The 16827-nt window shown below is 46.0% G+C and overlaps 1 protein-coding gene across 1 annotated transcript in view; it reads left to right on the forward strand.

Moving 5' to 3' along the window:
- Positions 1-16827, forward strand: part of WHRN (whirlin) — a 345573-nt gene that overhangs the window by 214621 nt on the left and 114125 nt on the right.

Genomic DNA, 16827 nt, shown 5'->3' on the forward strand with positions numbered 1-16827 from the left:
GCTTGGTCGGCCGATCGTAGTTGTCTGGCGGGGGTGTAGAAATTTATGCGGTGGTTTATATATTCGGGTCCGATGTTGTGTAGGGCCTTGAATGCGTGGGTAAGGAGCTTGAAGGTGATTCTCTTGTTGATGGGGAGCCAGTGAAGGTTCCTTAGGTGTTCGTTGATGTGGCATTGGCGAGGGATGTCAAGGATGAGTCTGGCTGAGGTGTTCTGGATACTTTGGAGTCTCTTTTGGAGTTTGATGGTGGAGCCGGCATAGCGTGCATTGCCGTAGTCCAACCGGCTGCTGACAAGGGCATAGGTGACTGGTTTCGGTAGAGATTCACTTGAAGATTTTTCGTAGCAGGTGGAGGATGTGGAAACATGTTGAGGTGATGGCATTGATTTGTTGGTTCATGGAGAGTGATGAGTCCAGGATGAAGCCTAGATTTCGTGCGTGGTCGGTTGGGGTTGGAGGGTGACCGAGGGCTGTGGGCCACCAGGAGTCATCCCATGCGGATTTATTGGGTCCGAGGAGGAGGACTTCGTTTTTTTCTGTGTTCAGTTTGAGCCGGTTGTCATTCATCCAGGTGGCGACTGCTGTTAGGCCTTTGTTGACGTTTTTTTTTGGTGGTGGTGGGATCTCGGGTGAGTGAGAAGATTAACTGGGTGTCGTCGGCGTAGGAGACGATGTTGAGGTCATGGCGTCAGACGATGGCTGCGAGAGGGGCCATGTAGATGTTGAAGAGGGTGGGTACACCACAGTTGACTGGTGTGCGTTTGGAGGAGAAAGGAGGGAGTCTGACTTTTTGGGTCCTGCTTGTGAGGAAGGAGGTGATCCATTCCAGGGCTTTGCTGCATATGCCAGTGTCGTGTAGGCAGGTGCAGAGGGTGTTGTGATCGACAGTGTCAAAGGCTGCTGAGAGGTCTAAGAGGATGAGGGCGGCAGTTTCTCCTCAGTCGAGCAAGGCACGGATATCGTCTCTGGCGGCGAGGAGGGCGGTCTCGGTGCTGTGGTTGCTTCTGAAGCCGGATTGGGAGTGGTCTAGGGTGTGGTTGGCCTCAATGTGGTCAATAAGTTGCGAGTTGATGGACTTCTCTATGACTTTGGCCGGGAAGCGGAGTAACGAAATGGGGCGGTAGTTATTCGGGTCTGTGGGGTCTGCCGAGGGTTTCTACAGCAGGGGTTTCAGTTCTGCGTGCTTCCAGACATCTGGGAAGGTACTGGTTTTGATGGAGCAGTTGATGGTGTGGCAGAGTTCAGGGGGATGGTGTTGCTTGCTTTGTTAAATATGTGATGAGGGCATGGGTCCGAGGGTGTGCCGGAGTGGATGGATTTCATGATTCTGAGGGTGTCCTCTGTGGTGAGGGGGCTCCAGATAGTCCATGTGTGGTGTGGGGGGCAGATTTGGGAGGGGTGTCGGGTGTAGGGGAGTGGGTGGTGGAGGTTGAGTTATGAGGTGTGAAACTGTCATAGATGTCGAGGATCTTGCGGTGGAAGTGAGCAGCGAGGGTATTGCAGAGATCCTGGGAGGGTGGGATGTTGGTGGTGTCCCTGTTGATGACCGAGAACAACTCCTTGCTGTTGTGTGCGTTAGAGTTGATTCTGTCTTGGATGGATGTTTTTTTAGCGGTTTTTATGAGGTGGTGGTGGGTGGTGATTGCTTCCTTAAAGGCAGCTTTTTCCAGAAGGGTCTTGCTGGATCTCCAGGCTCTTTCCAATCGTCTGCAGTGGCATTTGGAGTCCTGAAGGGCCGGGGTGAACCAGCTGGCCTTGTTGGTGGTTTGGCGGCTGGATGTTTTTTTGAGGGGGGCGAGGATGTTAGAGCAGTCTGTAATCCAGAGGTGGAAGTTGCGGGCGGAGGAGTTGGCATCTGTGGAAGTAGGTGGGGAGGATTTGTTTAGGGTGCGGTGTAGTTGGTCTTGGGTGATGTTTCAGTTTCTGCGGGGTGGGTGGTACTGTCGGAGATGGGTGGTGGGTTTGTTGAAGGAGAAGTGTATGCAGTGGTGGTCAGTCCAGAGGAGTTTGGTGATGTTATTGACTGAGCTATTGATGAGTGGAGAAGATCGGGTCGAGGGTGTGGCCGGCTGTGTGGGTTGGGTAATTTACTAGTTGCTTCAGTCCGATGGTTCCAAGGTTTTCCAGGAGGGTGGAGGTGTTGTGATCGTTGGGGTTATCAAGATAGAAGTTGAGGTCACCAAGGAGGATGTAGTCTGTTGAGGCGAGGGCATGGGGTGCGATATTGTCGGTGATGGAGTCGCAGAAGGCGGGATGAGGTCCGGGAGGTCTGTAGATGAGGGTGCGACGGAGGGTGGTGTTGGGGTTGACCTGGATCTTGAAGTGTAGGTGTTCTAGGCCTGATGAGTGGTCGTCGGAGCTGGTTGTGACTTGGATGGTATGTTTGTGGATGATGGCAGTACCTCCTCCAGGTCGGTTGCTGCGGTCTTTGTGACAGATCTTGTAGCCTTCGGGTACTGCAGTGGCAATGTCCGGGGCTGATGTGGGGTTTAGCCAGGTCTCGGTGAGGAAAGAGGTGGAGTCTAGCAGGTTCCAGATTTCGGGGGCGTGCTTGTGGATGGAGCGGGTGTTGAGGAGGATGCAGTTTAGGTAATTGCGACTGGTTTTGGGTGGGTTAGTTGGTTGGGTAGTGGTCCGGAGGGAGGGGAAGGAGCAGTTGCGGCAGGTAAAAGGTCTGAAGGTGTTGGTTGGGGATGCGTGGTGGCAGGCGGACGATCTACCGGTGTTGAGAGCGTGGAGGGTGCTGGCGTCGTAGTGGCGGCAGTTTCTGGAGTCAAGGTTTGTGGCGTTGGGTGCGGACGGGCGCTGACGGGTCACGCAGGGAGCAGTATTAAATACAGCAGGAAGGTGGGCGGGCTGGTTAGCTGGATAGGGGTAGGTGTGAAATGAAAACAGAGCAAGCAGGATACAGTAGAATACAACAAAAATACATAGGGAGGAGAGAGAGAGATAGGAATATTTATTTCGATTTCTTTTAATTATATTTAAGTTAGGGGGTGTTAGGTTTAGGGTTAGACTTAGGTTTAGGGGTTAATAACTTTAATATAGTGGCGGCGACGTTGGGGACGGCAGATTAGGGGTTAATAAATGTAGGTAGGTGGCGGCGATATTATGGCCGGCAGATTAGGGGTTAATAATATTTAACTAATGTTTGCGAGGCGGGAGTGTGGCGCTTTAGGGGTTAATATGTTTATTATAGTGGCTGCGACGTTGGGGGCGGCAGAGTAGGGGTTAATAAATATAATGTAGGGTTCGGCGATGTTGGGGGCAGCAGATTAGGGGTTCATAAGTATAATGTAGGTGGCGGCGGTGTCCGGAGTGGCAGATTAGGGGTTAATAATTATAATGTAGGTATCGGCGATGTCGGGGGCGGCAGATTAGGGGTTAATAAGTGTAAGATTAGGGGTGTTTAGACTCGGGGTTCATGTTAGGGTGTTAGTTGTAGACATAAATTTTATTTCCCCATAGGAATCAATGGGGCTGCGTTAAGGAGCTTTACGCTGCTTTTTTGCAGGTGTTAGACTTTTTCTCAGCCGGCTCTCCCCGTTGATTCCTATGGAGAAATCGTGCACGAGCACGTTACACCAGCTCACCGTTGACTTAAGCAGCGCTGGTATTGGAGTGCGGTAATGAGCAAAATTTTGCTCAACGCTCACTTCTTGTCTTTTAACGACGAGTTTCTGGAAACTCGTAATACCAGCGCTGTAGGTAAGTGAGCGGTGAGGAAAAACTGCTCGTTAGCACCGCATAGCCTCTAACGCAAAACTCATAATCTAGCCAATTATTTCCTTACACAATACACAACTAAGATTTTAATCCACTCTCTCATCCTCTCCCGCCTCGACTACTGCAACTCTGTCCTCTCTGGTCTCCCCAGCTGATGCCTAGCTCCTTTACAATCCATAATGAATGCCTCTGCCAGGCTCATCTTCATTACACGTCGCTCTTCATCTGCTGCACCTCTCTGCCAATCCCTTCACTGGCTTCCTCTTGCCTCTAGGATCAAACACAAAACTCTCACTCTTACATACAAAGCACTCAACTGCACTGCTCCCCCCTACATCTCAGACCTTGTCTCCAGATACTCTCCCTCCCGTCCCCTTCGCTCTGCTCATGACCTCCTACTCTCCTCCTGTCTTGTCACCTCATCACACTCCCGTTTACAGGACTTCTCCATACTGGCTCCCATCTTGTGGAACTCTCTGCCTCGCCCCACAAGACTCTCCCCTAGTTTTGAAAGCTTCAAGCGCTCCCTAAAGACTCTACTGTTCAGGGATGCATACAACCTACGCTAACCTTTCCTAACTCCATTGCTATCCCCTGAACCCCCTTAGCATGTAAGCCTAAGAGTCCAGCTGTTTGTAGATCACCTTCTTAAGAGCTGACTACAACAGTGCGACTCTTGGCAGGGCCCTCTACCCGTTTGATCCCTAGAAAGGTTTTGTTGTACTCTGCCTTTGTTTATAGCGCTGCGGAATCTGTTGGCGCTCTACAAATAACCGATAATAATAATAATGCAACATTTTATTTTTGCTCCATTTATTATTATTATTATACTTTTTTCATAAAGCACCAACTTTTCATCTTTGAGTTCACAATGAATTACAGAATAATTCATAAGAAATTAAAATCACTGTCAGTTTGATCTATAATGAATCTGTTCGTACATTACGCGACTCTCATCTAGTAGGTTTTGTTTACCAACTAAGAAAAAAGATAAAAAAGCAGTAATAACCGATCCTGTTTATGGGTTCCAGGGCTCACAATATTGAAGATTGAGACACAGAATAAAAGGGGAAAAGGGAAAGATGATTATGTGAATAGGAAATGAGGGACGCCTTTAATGTAATCATCAGTAAGTTATGGCATAGAAGCCTTTATCATATTGATTTATATTGACCCCAATAAAACTGTAATGTGTGAAAATACTCTTTCTGCCTTTTATAGAAACCAAAGCCGTCTAAAGCTAATAGCTTCTAACTTAACTGCATTTGTCAAGTAGGAAGAAGTTTTGTTTATAGCAAATTGGAATAAGGAATCTCTTACTTTACAAGCACAGATTTGCATAACCAACATGGTTATATTAATATATTTTTTACCTCTGTGATTACCTTGTATCTAAGAATCTGCAGACTGCTCCCTTATTTCAGTTCTTTTGACAGACTAACATTTCAGCCAATCAGTGCCCTCTCATTAATAACTCCACAGGTGTGAGAACAATGTTATCTATATGGCACACATGAACTAATGCCCTCTAGCTGTGAACAATTGTCAAATTCATTCAGATAAAAGGTAGCCTTCAAGGGCCTGGAAATTAGCATATGCGCCTGTAACGGTACCAACCGGATACCAAGGGTTAACACCAGGGAACAATGTCCTGCATAGGGAATCAGCAATTCACAACCCAGCCAGTTTTCAGGTTTTTAAACAGAATGACTTTTATTAAGGCTCATATGCCCAGTATTTATGCAGGTCTGACCCCCCCAGAAGGGGGGTTGAAAGAATGTTGTACATTGAATGGAGGGAACACGCCCTTTTACATGATACAATAGAATACCTTGCTCAAGCTGATAACAATTTAAACACAGACACACACTTGTCTTTCCTTATCATCTAGGGTCTGCTCTCTGAGGTTGATTAAACAATGGACTGTGTATCAATAACATTAATGACAGTGCACAATAGCTGAACACAGTTAACTCTTTCAGTGCTGACAGAAGGGTCTGTCACATCTACATAGCACAATATACAGCCTATAGACAACCTTTCTTATGTTATAGTCCAGAAGTGGCTAGGTTTGCCACAATGCTCCCCCAGAACCAAGCCGGCATACACAGTCTGATCCCAACGGATCGGCTTGGGGATGTCCGGGGCAACAACTTTCGGCTCAAGTAGGCTACGGGGTGTTCTCCGCCATCTGCTCCAACTTGGCTCAGTACTGCCCCCACCCCAAACATGGAAGCGTCTCTTCCCGGAGGGACTGGGCTTGGGTAGTCACAGGGTTAACATCAGCGGGATCCATGGGAGCATAGGCAGAAACAAGGGGGGCCAAGTCATTTCCAAGGAGAACATCAGCAGGTAAGTCCTTCTTGACCCCCACATTCACAAGTCTAGCGCCCACTCCCCAATCCAAATGTACCCTGGCAACAGGTAGGCGGAACACAGTGCCCCCTGCTACCCTCACAGCCACAGTGTCTCCAGTGTGCTGTTTCTCAGGCACCAAGTTCTCTTGAAGCAAGGTCATGGTAGCACCAGTATCCCGTAGACCACTGACCTCCTTCCCATTCACTTTAACCCGTTGCCGGTTATTCCGGTGGGCAGCTTGCACGGGGTCTGCTTCATGTAGGCTGCCCCAGCATTCTGGCGCCTCTACGTAGCGGGCCACAGGCTGAGGATTATGTGGGATTCCGCCAGCGGGTCTTCTCCAGGACTGTGCTTGATTCGCTGCGTTTAGGGGACACTCTGGTCTTTTGTGCCCTAGTTGCTTACATCCAAAGCACCGAATAGGTTGTGAGTAGCCCCGCGAATTGAACCGGGCTCTCTGAGGGTAGGTCGTGGCCGGAGGCCGTGTGGTATAGCGGTGCGCCGGGGGTTGGTAACTGGCAGCTGCTGGGGTGACTGGGGGTCTGTACTCCACTCTAGCAGTGGGCAATCGGTATACTGCTCCCCCTGCCCCTCGTACTGCCACGGATCCGCCAGTGGGTGCTGTATCCGGCACCAAATGGGGAGCTATCAGGGTTAAAGTAGCTCCCGAATCCCGAAGTCCCTGGACCGACATCACCTCATGCAGAATTCCCAGGGGTTCCTCGGCTTGGGTGCTCAACACCTCATGAGCGGCTGGCTCCGTTTGGTAATGGTGAGCAGCCGCCCTTGGGGCCAGGTTCTGTCTGACCTGGTTCCAAGCTTGTCTGCTCCGATTTTGGGTGCACTCACGTGCCATATGTCCCCACTGCTTGCAGGTGTGGCATTGTATATTAGCCCGTCCGTTGTTAGGCTGTAGTCCATGGTGCCTCCTGGCATCAAAATGCTGGTCTGCTAATCTGGCTGCTTCGGTTAAGGTGAGGGGTTTTCGATCTCTCACCCATTCTTGGGCTTCTGGGGACAAGCCGTTAAAGAATTGCTCCAACAGCATCAGTTGTCGCAATTCTTCCATGGTGGTAGCTTGGCTGGCCTGTATCCACCCCTGAGATGCTTGATCCAGCTTGTGGGCCCACTCTGCATGGGAATCTCTTTCTGGCTTGCGCAGGCCTCTAAACTTGCGCCGGTATGCCTCTGAGGTAATGGCATATCTTTCCAAGATCGCTCTCTTCACTTTAGCGTAATCCTTGCTGTCCTCCCTGGGTACAGCGCGATACGCTTCCGCTGCCCTACCGGCTAGCTTGCCTGCTAGCACCGGCACCCATACGGACTGCTCCAAATCATGTAACTCGCACAGTCTCTCAAAATCCTGTAAATACCCATCAATCTCATCCTTCTCCTCACAAAACATTTTAAATGCATGGTATGGGATTTTGGGTCTTACTGGGTTGCTGAGTGTGTCCAAAATGGATTCTGCTCGGGAGGATGCATTCCGCGGACTGTGTGCCATCACGTACTCCTGCACATCTGCCATTACCACGGATAGCATATCCCGTGGTACAGGTTGGGGTAAAAATTCCAGCCTGGTCCTCATTTCCCTCTGGTATAGGGTCTCCTCCATGGCTGCTGGAGGCGTAGCGCTGCGAGCTCTGTCTCCCTCCATCAGCTCAGCAATTAATATAGCCTTGGGTTTGCTGCTGCCTATCTTTCCCCTGGCTTCTAGCAGTTCCTTTTACGTTTGTCTCTTTAGCTTAGAATAATCCATCTCCATTCACTTCGGTCCCTGGTACTCCTTCCATCTTAGTCAGTATTGTAGTAATCCCCCTCTTCCTGAGGTTACTGGCTTGTGTAGTTGCTCTTCTGGGCGATAAGGTTCATTCCGTCGCTTGCCACCAATTGTAACGGTACCAACCGGATACCAAGGGTTAACACCAGGGAACAATGTCCTGCATAGGGAATCAGCAATTCACAACCCAGCCAGTTTTCAGGTTTTTAAACAGAATGGCCTTTATTAAGGCTCATATGCCCAGTATTTATGCAGGTCTGACCCCCCCAGAAGGGGGGTTGAAAGAATGTTGTACATTGAATGGAGGGAACACGCCCTTTTACATGATACAATAGAATACCTTGCTCAAGCTGATAACAATTTAAACACAGACACACACTTGTCTTTCCTTATCATCTAGGGTCTGCTCTCTGAGGTTGATTAAACAATGGACTGTGTATCAATAATATTAATGACAGTGCACAATAGCTGAACACAGTTAACTCTTTCAGTGCTGACAGAAGGGTCTGTCACATCTACATAGCACAATATACAGCCTATAGACAACCTTTCTTATGTTATAGTCCAGAAGTGGCTAGGTTTGCCACAGCGCCTACCTAGGTTTAGCTTTCAGCTAAGAATACTAAGAGAACAAAGCAAACTTGAGGACTAAATTAAAATGGAAAAAATAACGCTACTTCCCTCCAAATTGTTTTAATATGCATACAGTCCCACCACACATAAATCATACTACCTGCCCTGCCCTCTCGCAATTCCTCCAACATGTGACCTGCATATATCTTGAGATATGTGTTTTAAACAGGCGGGGTTAAGTACCAGGGGGTCAACACTTTGTAGTTACGTTAAAGAATTTGCAGTGAATAAGAGACATATGTGTGTTCTATAAAGTGGTTTCTAGCTCTGTATGCCATTGAGTTCTATAGCTCACAAACTGATCTCCACTCAGCCTAAATAACAATATCTTTCAATGGTGTGCCCACATCTCAAACCCAGTTGGTGCTCATGTTAAGTCTGATCTATGCATGAAAGTGAATTAGGCAATTTGACACTTTTTGGCTCTTGATTATGACACTATCCAGGAGATGGAAAAAGGGAAGGGACTCTCCCAGATTTGTTCCTGTATAAGGCGTATTATCATTGCCGCCTAGAAACTCTGCATTGAAAGATATAGGGGTGAGTGGGTAAGGAAGAATGCCCTTTTATCGTTTTAACCATGCAGCCCCATGAAGAGAAGAGATAATATGTCTTTTATATAGGGGCATTTGCTGTATTATTGGGAGTCTAAGCTCACATAGGACCCAACAAAGTGCCCCTGCCTGAGGAGTTTGTAATATCTACGAGTGAGAGACCCATGCTTTTACTATTGAACTATTATGCCTGTCTAGTATTCTCTGGAGGGTTAATACTTGGTGATATAAAGCAATATCTGTATAAAGCAAAACGTTTTACTCTTGGTTTTATTTTGCCCCATATGTAGGTGTTAATGCACTGCTGGAGTTTGCCCATATAAGTAGGTGTAAGGGGGGTCACTACAGCTTGCATTGTATATGTAATTATTGGAGAAGTTGTCATTTTAATAGCCTGTATTCATCCCCACTGAGAGAGCGGTCTCTCTGCCCAATCAGATAGGTCTTTACAAGTAGAGGAGTGTGGTCGTTAGAAATAAGGTCAAACCGTTTTTGCTGGAAAGTTCTATGCCGATGTATTTAAGTGAACTATTTTTGCCATGTTACGTACAGAGTGCTTGTAATTGTGTGTATTCTACATCAGAGATTCCATCTTTTTATGTCTCATATAGGACCCCTATCTTTATTTAAAATGTAGGAATGTAAAGCTTAAGAGCCAGCCCATTTTTGGTTATGCTTGCTTATTGGTTTGCTAAATGTAGCCACCTATAAGCAAGCGCTATCCAGGGTGCTGAACCTAAAATGGGCTGACTTCTAAGCTTTAAATTCCTGCTTTTTAAATAAAGATAGCAAGATAGTAGGAGTAAATTAGAAGGTTGTTTAATATTGCATGCTCTGTCTGAATCATAAAAGAAAAAAAATTGGGTTTAGTGTCCCTTTAAGTTACAAGAAAAAAATTACTGAAAATCACAACAAATTATTAAAATAAAATGCTTTGATGTTTTTTTTAAGTGATGTTTGAAAGCACGCCGCATTTGCACGAATATTAGGTCATATATTTTCTTAGTATTTTTGAAAACACGTTAATATGGTGATGGAGACATGAAAATAGTTGTGTAATTTCAAAGAGGAGGGTTTCTTCCGAAAACTTTAAAAGGGGCCTAAATACGGAGGCCCTAGTTGGATGATTGACTACGTTTAATGTTTCTTGTTGACTATCATACAGAATCATCCAGATTGAAATGAGGACCGGACTGTCGATGGGAATCTGCAGCTGTTTCTCTTTGGACTTTTCACTAACTGATTTTAGGTTCTACCAGTGCTGGTGAAGATCTTGTACCAACACATTTGCTGTAGAGATCCCTCTAGCTGAGGAGGAAGGTTTTTTGGCTAGTATTCTATGGCAACAAAAAAAGTAGTTTCTATTGAACAATGAAAAGAGTTATTAAATACAAGTAATTGGGAGAAGCCCAGTTGTCCTGTTGTTCATTAGAAAATATTTGTAAATATTGTTCCAATGTTTGTTTGTTTGGTTCTCTTGGTTTGTCTGTTGGATTACTGGGTAGTACTTTTCGGAATGGGACTGGAGTTTTAAGTAGTCCTGTCAGCCTCTGTGAGAGCCTGGGTGAAAGTTAGAGTCTGGAGATGCAAGGAGAGTCTTTCTGCAAACCCATCCCGACTCATATTAACAGCTCCACAAGCAATCAGAGTTTCGCTGCCTGCTTTTTACACTCAAGTCCATGTCAGGAGCGAGGCTACTAACCTGTCACACTTGAAGGGCCGTGTTCCTGTTCCATGGCGTAGATTCTGGTAAGATCGTTTCATTTTTATTACATAATGATAACACAGTGTGACGCCTTTTATCTTTACAGAATAAAGGGTTAATATTCCTGGAAAGGGGATTATTGAACGGGGGGGTATACATGATATTGTTTGTGTCATTGCTGCGTTATGTGTGAGATGAGGCTCTGGCAATGTTTGGAACTTTCAGGTGACTTACAGGAGTATGACGCGGCCCTTTTTGGCGTGTTTTCTCCTTAGGCAGAGGGGGTTCCTGCTGGGCATTCCATGTGACTGGGTGTGGATATCTATCTTCCTATGTTGATCAGCAGGGCAGGAGACTAAACGATTTCTGTAGTCCGGGTCATAGGAGGTGGTGAGAGCCCCGGTGAGAGCTGGGGGTTCCTTAATATCAGCGCAAGCTATGGAAGACTCTGACGCTTTAGAGGGCTCACCCTCTTTAACTAGGTATCATTCCTGTGTTTATTGTGAGGAGGTTCTGGTAGATCAGCCTGCTCAACTATGTTCCACATGCCTTAATAAAGTTACGACATCTAAGAGTAAACGGATGTCTAGTACTACTGAGCCGTCCACCTCTAAGGGGTCCCCATCCTGTGAGGTGTGTTCCCTGCATCCATCTCCTATTGCACATGCAGCGCCCTCTTTAACTAGGTCTCATTCCTGTGTTTATTGTGAGGAGGTTCTGGTAGATCAGCCTGCTCAACTATGTTCCACATGCCTTAATAAAGTTACGACATTTAAGAGCAAACGGATGTCTAGTACTACTGAGCCGTCCACCTCTAAGGGGTCCCCATCCCGTGAGGTGTGTTCCCTGCATCCATCTCCTATTGCACATGCAGCGCCCCAGGGTCCAACCATTACTCCTGCGGGAGAGATTCATTGGCCATCAGATTTTGTGGATCAACTGCAAATGGCGGTATCGGAAGTGATCCATGCCTTACCACGTTCTGCTAAGCGCAAGCGTAGGGCGTATCATGGCGGCCCGGCCCAGTGGTTGTCTACTCCTGTGGAAAATTCTGAGGCATTATACGATGAAGAGGCCCACTCCGACTCTTCGGAGGAGGCCCCTTCTGGGTCAGAGTCCATGTCATCTAAACCTCTGGCGGCGGAGGAGCCTGACTTCAGGTTTAGGATGGAAAATTTGTTTGCTCTTTTTGCTGAGGCAAGTGCTTGCTACTCTGGAGGTTCCGGAACTGAAACTTCCAGAAGAACATGTGATTCCTAAGCTTGATAAGGTATATGAGGGTAGGGTGGTGCCTCAGGCCTTCCCGGTTCCTGTTAAGATGGCAAATATTATTAAGAATGAATGGAAGCGATTAGGTTCTTCCTTTTCCCCTTCTTCTTCCTTTAAGAAACTGTTCCCTGTCCCGAACTCTCAGCTGGAGCTGTGGGGTACTGTCCCTAAGGTGGATGGTGCTATCTCCACACTTGCAAAGCGGACAACTATTCCCCTGGAGGATAGTTCCTCGTTTAAGGAGCCCATGGATAAAAAGTTGGAAAACATGTTTCAACACACGGGTTTGTTATTCAGCCAGCAGCGACTGTAGGCGCGGTTTCCGGAGCTGCGACATATTGGTGTGACCCCCTGTGTGAAATGGTCAAGGGGGAGACTTCCATCGATGAGATACAGGACAAGATTAAGGCACTGAAGATCGCCAATTTTTTCATGTGTGATGCCAATATGCAAATTATTCGCCTGAACGCTAACGTATCAGGTTTTTCCGTTTTTAGCTCGCAGGGCTCTGTGGCTAAAGTCTTGGTCTGAGGACATGACCTCTAAGTCGAGGCTGTTGTCCCTGCCTTTTCAAGGAAAGATTCTGTTCGGTCTAGGATTGGATTTGATCATATCCACGGTTACAGGAGGCCAGGGAGCTTTCCTACCGCAGGATAAGAAGGCTAAGCCTAAAGGATCAACTTTTCATCCTATTCGTGCGGACAAGGCCCAGCGCCAGCAGCCCGCCACAAAAGCGGACCAGTCCAAGGGAACTTGGAAACCGGCTCATTCTTGGAACAAGTCTAAGCAGAGCAAGAAACCCGCCGAGACTAAATCGGCATGAAGGGGCGGCCCCAGACCAGTCTCTGGACCAAGTAGGGGGCAGATTATCTCTCTTCTCAGAAGCATGGTTGCAGGACATTCAGGATCCTTGGGTTCTGGACGTTGTCGCTCAGGGCTATAGGATTGGGTACAGATCCCATCCGCCCAGGGGCAGATTCCTCCTATCAAACCTGTCTTCAAGACCGGAAAAGAGAGAAGCCTTTCTAGAATGTGTGAGAGATCTCTCCTCTCTAGGTGTTATTGTACCAGTACCCAAGCAGAAAGGGCTCTAGGGTACTATTCAAATCTTTTAGTGATTCCAAAGAAGAGGGCACGTCCTGCCCGATTCTAGACCTAAAGTGTTTAAACAAGTTTCTGAGTGTTCCATCGTTCAAAATGAAAACGATCAGATCTATTCTGCCCCTAGTTCAAGAAGGACAGTTCATGACAACCATAGACTTGAAGGACGCTTACCTTCATGTGCCAATCCACAGGGACCACTTCAAGTTCCTGAGATTTGCGTTTCTGGACCAACACTTTCAGTTTGTGGCCCTTCCCTTTGGTCTGGCGACGGCCCCAAGAGTCTTCACGAAGGTTCTGGGGGTTCTACTTGCGGTGGCCAGAGCCAGAGGCATTGCTGTGGCGCCCTACCTGGACGACATCCTAGTATAGGCGCCGTCGCTCAGTCTTGCAGAGGATCATTCAAGGGCTCTTCTTCTTTTGCTCCAATCTCACGGTTGGAAGATCAACTCAGGAAAGAGTTCCCTGATTCCCAGCAACAGGGTGGAGTTCCTGGGTACTATTATAGACTCTATGTCCCCTCGGTGGCTCAGTGTATGGAGGTGATCGGACTCATGGTTTCCAACATAGACGTCATTCTATTTGCCAGGTTCCATCTCAGACCTCTTCAATTGTGCATGTTAAGACAGTGGAACGGTGATCATTCAGACCTATCACAGAAGATATCCATGGATGCTCGGACTCGGATCTCCCTCTCGTGGTGGATCAGTCCGGAGCAACTGTCCATGGGACATCCTTCTTGACGCCGTCCTGGGAGATTGTCACCACGGACGCGAATCTGGCATGATGGGGAGCTGTTTAGGGTGCCAGGATGGCACAAGGAAAATGGTCTCCGAGCAATTTACAATGCTCTGAAGGCATGGCCTCTTCTGGGGTCGTTCAGCATTATCAGATTCCAGACGGACAACATTACCTCGGTGGTTTACATCAACCACCAGGGGGTACGAGGATCTTGATAAAGGCTTTGAGCAGCCGATATGCGTGGATACAACCAAATAGCCCTGACTACGGAAGATTGCTACAATTAGCTCCCAGGACCGCTGCAACCAAAACACCTGCCGTATATATTGAATATAAGGAGGAACTTGGGGGAATAGCGGTAGGTGCAAAGAAAATTTAAACTAATTCAAGAAGTGCACGCACTCAGGAACCACCAGCTTAACCCTTATTGGTCAATGAAGCTCATGTGACTAAGATACGAATTCGGACACAGAAATCTAACGGCTAGAGACGCTGCAACAAACAAACAAAAAGAATTGAAAGATCTTCTGACACACAATAAGGTACAGTGTCACACAGGATTTTATATAAGGTGAAGTAAAGTCACTGATTATTAAAGGGACACTGAACCCATATTTTTTTCTATTGTGATTCAGATAGAGCATGCAATTTTAAGCAACTTTCTAATTTACTCCTATTATCAAATTCTTTTCATTCTCTTGGTATCTTTATTTGAAATGTAAGAATGTAAGTTTAGATGCCGGCCCATTTTTGGTGAACACACTGTGTTGTTCTTGCTGATTGGTGGGTAAATTCACCCACCAATAAACAAGTGCTTTCCATGGTTCGGAACCAAAAAATAGCTTAGAAGCCTTCTTTTTCAGATAAAGAAAGCAAGAGAACGAATTAAAATTGATAATAGGAGTAAATTAGAAAGTTGTTTAAAATTGCATGCTTTATCTGAATCACGAAAGAAAAAATTTGGGTTCAGTGTCCCTTTAAATGGAATTCTGACACCTCTAAATCACCTTAGAAGTGAACGGATTTGTAAAACATCTTAAATTTGCAACAAATGTGGCGTTCTATTAGTATCTGATCTACTGGCTACAAAATTACTGTTTGCCACAAAACTACAGTTTGCAAAACAGAGACTGAGCAATAATATATATGTACAAAGCGGCGAGCGATTTACTGCAACAGTCATTACGTTTCTAATATGTTTGCAAATATGGCCAAAATTGTATATGAAGTTATACATCTTGTACACTGAGAATAATCAGCATGTTATATAATTAACTTGGTTTAAGTCACGCTAAGTTTTACCTCATCAAGCATTTTGTATATGTTTAGCTTACTATTTTAATATTTTTAATTTATTAGCTGTTAGGACACCGGTGTCGTTTTATAAGGGAACTTTTTTTTATAACATTAATATCATACAAATCTTCCCTTTTTACTCAGAAATATAACTGTATTTAGTAATTGGTATAGGAAATTAAACTATTCAAACTGCCATTTATTAAATGTTTGAATTTATTTCTTAACCTTGTATTCATTGTCGAATTTTGATCACATCCACAAATTGATTCACTCTATTTTAACCCCTTTAATAGAATCTGGGGCTACATTTAACATTTAGTATTTGATAGAATTATCACCATCACTATATTAAAAGATCATTTAACACTAGTTCACATTATAAGAATTTTTATCACTAGCCAACATATCCTCGCCTATATCAAAAAAAATTTAAAATTATATAAAATAAGGGAACTTAATAGACATAGAATTATTAATAGTCTATACACCACATTTACACCATCACTATAGTGATCTGATATTAAACAATTCAATTTAACATCAAGAACACAGATCCTGTTATCATATCTTCCTCATTTACACTTAATGTTCGACAAATCGTAACTATTAGGAGAAACCAAGAGGAGAACTAGCCTCAAATCTGTTCTTCATTGAACTAAATTTAAAACCTAGCTAAATAGATTTTTAGAAAATCCAGTTTGCCTGTGGTGCCCTCTTCTTAACCCACTTTTTTTGGTTACGAGGAGCTCCCTAGCATTGAGGGAGGTGTCTTGGATCTTGGAGTGGGTGGAGTCCCACAGCTGCTCGCTCTCAGCGATTCACATTCCAGGTGTGGACAACTGGGAAGCAGACTTTATCAGCAGGCAATCCTTCCATCTGGGGGAATGGTCTCTTCACCCCAAAGTGTTTGCAGAGATTTGTCTCAGGTGGGGAACGCCGGAGATAGATCTCATGGCGTCCAGACTCAATTGCAAGCTACCCCGATACGGATCGAGGTCCAGTGATCCCCAGGCAGAGCTAATAGATGCCCTAGCGGTGACTCGTGTAGTGGCACACATCAAACAGGAGCAAGCTTCGGCCATTCTGATTGGACGTGGTTTGTGGATCTGGTGGGGATGTCATCCTCCGCCGTCAAAGTTACCCTGTCACAGGGATCTGCTGGAACAGGGCCCCTTTCAACATCAAAATCTCGATTCTCTGAGGCTGAATGTGTGGAGATTGAATGCCTAGTCTTGGCCAAGAAAAGCTTTTCTGAAAGTGTGATTGATACTCTAATTGAGGCAAGGAAGCCAGTCGCAAGGAAGCCAGTCACTCATCGCATCTACCATAAGGTGTGGAGGACTTGTCCTGGTGTGAGAAGCATGGATATCCTTGGCATAAGGTGAAGGTATCCAGGATTCTGTCCTTTCTCCAAGACGGTTTGGAGAAGGGTCTTGCCGCTACTTTCTTAAAGGGACAGATTTCAGCATTATCAATCTTGTTGCATAGGAGACTCGCTGAGCTCCCTGACATACAATCTTTTGTTCAGGCTCTGTCTAGAATCAGGCCTGTCTTTAGACAGTCTGCTCCCCTATGGAGCTTAAACTTGGTCCTTTGCAGAGGGTTCAGTTTGAGCCTATGCATTCCATTGACATTAAGATTCTGTCCTGGAAGGTTCTTTT

Source organism: Bombina bombina, chromosome 12 (genome assembly GCF_027579735.1).
Source record: "Bombina bombina isolate aBomBom1 chromosome 12, aBomBom1.pri, whole genome shotgun sequence".
Taxonomy (NCBI): Eukaryota; Metazoa; Chordata; class Amphibia; order Anura; family Bombinatoridae; genus Bombina; species Bombina bombina.